Here is a 5,404-nt window from a genome sequence, read left to right as displayed (position 1 = left end):
CTTAGATGTTTTGAGAGCAAAAGACATTTTGAGCTGAAAAAATGGCATAAGTGACAATGTTATGGTTCATTAAGACCACAGATTTTTGGTCTTAGTCTTAAAAAATGAAGACTTAAAGAAAATAATGCTTCTCAATGGAGTTTTTGTAGAAGGAGTGCTTGTTTGTGAAGAGCGCTAGCATTCTGCCAACTTACCTGATAATAAAATAAGTAATTTACTTATCTTCACTTGAAAGTGAGTTAGTTCAGGATTCCTTAAAGAGAATGTCTCAGTCTTCCTTGTCTTCACGTTCTGACTTGAAAACAAAAGGAAGAAAAAAACCCCAAACAACCCAAGCTCACTAACTTCAAACTCAAGTTTTCTAAAGTTGAAGCATCAGACAGCTGTGAAAGAGAAACTTAAAGCCTCTAGGGAATTACATGCATCTGAACATCCAGTCTAATGTCTGTCTCTACACTAGGTACTGTATTAGCTAATCTTAGTTTCCACCTAAAAATACTTCTGTGTGTTCCAATACATTGGGTAGAAACTAAACAAAACCAGTATATATTTACTTCTGCAGAACAAGCCAACAAAACCCGCAATAATTGACTTTTATGTGTTATAAGGATACTGCAAGTTAGTCCTCACATAAGTGACTTTAATTTACATGGGTCCAAATAAAGGTGCAGCATACCCACATCAGGTTTGTGTAGTGAGCCTGAAAAATATATATGCATACACTACTGGTCTTTGAAGTGATGTAGGACTGGAGATAAGGTGTGCCTGTGAACATAGGGCTTGGTGACTGCTGTAGGTCTAGTTTAGTACTTTTCAGGGTTCTTTCTTGCTTCTGAACTCCTTTAAGTGAGGTACAGGCCCTTCTGTAGCGACCTTAACCTTTTAGAAAATAGCTGCCCTTTAGCACCAATGCTTAAATGACAAATGGGAAAGTATTGATTGCCTTGCTAGTTACCTCAGTAGGTAACGTTTCAGGTTTTTAGTAAGAACCTGAAGCCTGCAGTACATCAAGTTCTGGAAGAACTACAAAAGTGGATTTGAGCCTGTCGGGAAGCTTAAGGTTAGCATGTTTGAAAAATCCTACTTGAACAAGGATTAAAAAACTTATGCCATGCACTCTTAAATATTTTTACTGCTTTATATGGTAATTCGTCTGAAATTCAAAGCCAAGTGATTTATTCTTTTACTTTATGATTACAATGCTGTCCTGCAGTAAGTTTACCAGATTTTCCTTGCTCTATCCATCGTTTGGCAACTCAGAAATAGAATGCGATAGATACAAGATTAGCAGGCTGCCCCCTGAGGAAGAAATGCTTAGTGGGTGGTGTCTAGTTCTCAAACCAAGTATGGATTGTCTGCCACTACTATATATGAAAAGGTGTCAGGCAGACAGGGTAAAACTTGGAGTTTATAAGTGCTCTTTAAAACATTAGTGTGTTCTGTAAGGATTATGCATTCAACAAATTACATTGATGTTCCTTTTTTCTCCGTCAATGGATGACGGCTGATGATGAAGCCAGTCACTCAATTTATGCATGAAGTAAACTTAGGCAAGATTGTATGTGTAGTTGCTGTTGTTCTTGTTTACTTTGTATGGAGTGGGCAGTGCACATTAAAGGAATAGAAATTTCTTTACCATGAAGCTTTTGGATTATTAAGCATTTTCCTCCTAAAAGGTGGATGTAAGGTCTTGTTCTTGGACTGATGTGATCAATTAGGTGGAATCAGTCTTTTTAATGTTCTGTATGTTCTCAGGTTGAAAAACTGGAATCTCAAGTGATTTTTGTGCCCAGGTATTTAAAAACATTTCGGTTTTGATCTGTCTGTACAAAGGTAGCAACAGTCCTTCTAGCTTCAGCTGTATCTCTGGTGAACTTAGATGATGTTTTTTACGGTATAAATTTGGTGAAGTACAAGTATATATATATATTACTGAATAATAAGGAACAACAGTAGTAAAACATACTTTCAGTCCTCTGCTAAGAAATTGAAGAAAAAAAATGGAAGAATAGTTAAAAAAATATTTAATTTGCTGTATCCCATAGTTTAAAGCATTAGGTAGAGCTCTTTCATAGATCTGTTGGGAGCTGATTGAGTAGTAGTTTATGTAGGTTCTCCCTAGCTGAAGAACTGAGGGACTTGCTGGTTTTGGGCAGCTCTGTCTCGGCTTGCTCATCAGAACTTACCACAAAGCAGGAAATGTTTAAACACGAATGTGAATGTAGTTGACAGTATTTGATTGAAGGACAGGATCTTAATTGGTGTAATATGCCTCTTCCTAGATTTGCATCTGAGAAGTAGGCAAGACATTGTGTATAGTTTGTGGTCACTCTTTCTACGTAGTCCTGTAGAGTTTTCTACTTGCCTGGACTCAAGATGGAAGAAATAGGCTGGGCTTGATGGAGCATGCGTTCCTAGGGGGAAGGAGGGAGGAGGGGTGGGGTACAGTAAACACAGTTAAGGAAACAGGAAATTTGGATAAGCAGCTGGCGTTGGTAACCTTCTGCCTTAACTGGTCATTTTAGACAGAAAAGGAGCAGGCAGTATGTGAAACTCACGCACTACAGCACTGGGGTTTAATAACTCCTTGTCAGAAAGGTATGAGGTGTTTGGGGATGGAGTGGGACAGGAGGTGCTTTTCCAGTGTGTGTATATCTACAGTAGGCTTCGTTTATATTTTACTAAGAAGTGATTCTCTATTCAGTACAAGTGCATTCAATCTTAGTAATACTAAATTGAGAATCTCTTTCACTTCCAATTATCTTTCCTCCTGTGTTGCCGTCAGCTGTTCAAGAATGAAGGCGTTGTTACTAAAAAGCATGTTATTTAAGAACAGTTTCTTAATTACTTTCATAACTTCCACTCTTAAAAAAAAAAATCACTTGTTCATTGTTTCTGGTGGAATCGTTGCTTTACTCTAGCTTGTGCATGTGGTATTAAATTGTAAAGTGTGCGTGCAAATGCAGCTTTTACTAGATAACACAAAACAGTTCAGTTTTCATTTAGAACATTTGTTTTGTATTGAGACTAATGCAGTAAATATTTCCTGCAAATGAGGAAAAGATTACTATCTAAATCTACCACCATATTGTTTAATGAAGTTGGATGTACACTCTAAAGATGTAACTAAAATCAATTTGCTGTTAGAATAATGGTAGAATGTCTTTTATTTGAGACTAGTACTATTGTAGTACATTCCTAACTATTGTAACTTCTAGCGATTTCAGGTGGTGGTGGTTTGGGGGGTTTATTTTAGTAGAGAAAAATTAGGCCTTCCTACAAAAAGAGCAAAAGCAGTCTCAGAAATACTGGCTGGGAATACTTGCTGTCTGAAGTTTGCAAATACCACAACAATATTGCACTTATTGGGAGTGTTTTGGAAGTTACCCTGGGGAGAAAAAACACTTGCCGTACTGAACTAGTTCAGTTCCCCCAGGAGTATTATTTTCCTAGACATTACTCTCAGAATCTGCACTCAGATTCTCTGCTGGCCCACTCTTGGGTTGCTCTTCTCATCAGTTTGTCGCTTTCAGTACCCAAACAGAAATAAAGAAGCTTGGGGAGATGGACACTTTACTGTGTGAACTTAGGCAAAAGTTTGCCCAGAAGGTAGATTTGTACAACAAATGAAGGGCTTTCCTTTTAAAGCAATTATCTAGGGGATAAGATCATACAACATGAACGCAGGCAGTGTGTTTTTTAATAATAGTAACTTATTTGACTTCTTAAGATCAGCCTGATTATTGTAAGCAAACAAACCTGGTAACGGCTCTAAAGAGAGGCTAAGCTATGAAACTGTTGTTGAGGTTTGTATTAGAACAATTTGTTCCTGGTTCTTAATTAAAAGGGCTAATTAGTTTAATTAAAGTTTTAAAAGTTTAATTACAGTGTTTTGCAATACATATCAGATATTTTCAAAGGGTAAATTCAGATTTGAGGTGCTTCACTTACTGACTTCTGAGAACTAGCTGTTCAAGAATAATATTAAAAAAGCATTAAGAAGTTGTTATTTAAGATGCTATAATCCTAGGCAACTTTATCTTAAACTTTCTAGCCTAAATTCCATCTTTTTCAAATATTTTAGGTATTTTGTATTCTAAATTGAATCATGAACCATTTGTCTTTATGCATAAACTGTCAATGACCTGGAAAATTCTGGAATTTTTTCAGATGTGTATTTGAGCTTATTATTTTATTTCTTCTCTTTTATAGCACTCTTTCAGCCAGTAGCTGTAGGATCTCGAGAATTTGAAGATGTTCTGAAGATTCTGCATTCATCTTACTTGGAACCAAGTTCAGTGTCCAATTTTAATTACAAGAGAGCCAGCTTAGTACATAGTGAACTGCTGGAAAAGGAAGTGAGTATATTTGTGGCTTCTCTTTATGAATAAGGTACAAGTCAAATCAAATCTAATGTTTTTTCTGAATCTGGAGGCAAAGACCTGGAGATTATTTTCTGCTTATGTGCTTGATATTTAATTGCAAACTCACATCCCCAAAAATGTGGGCAGCTATTTTTCAGGCAAGTTTATTACTGCATAGACATAAAATTGTGCCTGCCAGATACTCAAAAAAGACTAAAAGAAAAATTGTATTTGGCGCCACTTGTCTCTTTGCATTTTTAGTTTTCCACTTTTTAAAAATTTTTTTGTATTTTTAATAACCTGGAAAGATGTTATAGTGTCTTATTTGGAAGGCCTGATGCTTCCTCTGAAACTTAAGATGTAAAATATTTTTCTGATACCAAGTTTATACAGCCTCTGTAATTTTGTTGTTTTCCAAGAAGTAGTACATGAAGGAGTCAATTACTGGAACTAGTAAGCGGAGCAGCTTGGTTGAAGCGCTTCTGCTGTACCTTATCTGGTGTATCTTATATCCAGCCTTGGCTTTCTTTCAGAACTGTGAAATAAGCTTTCAGTCCCAGTGACAAAAAGCTTCATGTATGGAGTAATAAAATACATAATTGGTTTGCTATATTATTACCCTGAAACTATAAGGTAAACTCTGAAGCTTTTTTTTTTTCCTGCTACTATAACGTAAGAGATAACGCAGTCTCCTAAAAAGAGAAGAAGGCTTATTTCTGGAATTTCAAAGATGATATGCAAGGCATTGAGCTGGATGCTTCTAGGTAGTTATGCTACGAAGATAACACTAAAACATTACTGCATAGGTTTGTTTGAAGAGTGTCTCTTCCTTAAAAAAACAGAGACAGACATCTTTGGGCAGATTAAGCCAATGTTACTTCCCATGGGTATAATGTTTTTTAAATTGAATTTTAGCATACGATAGTCTCAGTCAAAGTATCTTTTGCTAACATAGATGGGTCCTTAAAACATTGACACTTGAATGTGACAGCAGTAATCTGTCTACATGTGTTAAGAAGTTTCTGTAATAATAGTTCACA

The sequence above is a fragment of the Phaethon lepturus genome, unplaced genomic scaffold (genome assembly GCF_000687285.1).
Source record: "Phaethon lepturus isolate BGI_N335 unplaced genomic scaffold, ASM68728v1 scaffold17966, whole genome shotgun sequence".
NCBI classification, from domain to species: domain Eukaryota; kingdom Metazoa; phylum Chordata; class Aves; order Phaethontiformes; family Phaethontidae; genus Phaethon; species Phaethon lepturus.
This window is presented reverse-complemented; position numbering follows the sequence as displayed.